Raw genomic sequence first — 665 nt, 5'->3', positions numbered from 1 at the left:
TTCAGATTCAGGAAGCTCAAAGATTCCCAAATGTATTCAACCCAAAAAGGTCTTCTCCAAGGCATGTTATAGTCAAGTTGGCAAAACTCAAAGATAAAGAGAGAATCTTAAAAGCTGCAAGAGGGCTGGCCCATGGCTCACTCGGGAGAGTGCGGTGCTGATAACACCAAGGCCCCGGGTTCGGATCCCATATAGGGATGGCCAGTTCGCTCACTGGCTGAGCGTGGTGCTGACAACACCAAGTCAAGGGTTAAGATCCCCTTACCGGTCATCTTTAAAAAAAAAAAAAAAGCTGCAAGAGAGAAGTGTCAAATCACCTATAAGGGACCCCCCAATCAGACTAACATCAAACTTTTCATCACAAACCCTAAAAGCCAGAAATGAATGGGATGATATATTCAAAATACTAAAGACAGAGATTGCCAGCCAAGAATACTCTACCTGGCAAGGTTAACCTTCCGAAATGAAGGGCAAATAGTGTATTTCTCAGACAAACAAAAACTGCAGGAGTTCACCACCACATGACCACCCTTACAGGAAATTCTCAAGGGAGTACTGGGTTTGGTTCCTGAAAAATAACTACGACTGCCATAAAAACCCAAGAAAAATCAAAACCCACTAGTATATTAAAAATGACAATTATGAAAAGAAAACAAACAAACAAA

Source organism: Galeopterus variegatus, unplaced genomic scaffold (genome assembly GCF_000696425.1).
Source record: "Galeopterus variegatus unplaced genomic scaffold, G_variegatus-3.0.2 Scaffold9438, whole genome shotgun sequence".
NCBI lineage: Eukaryota > Metazoa > Chordata > Mammalia > Dermoptera > Cynocephalidae > Galeopterus > Galeopterus variegatus.
Note: the sequence above shows the minus strand (reverse complement) of the source record.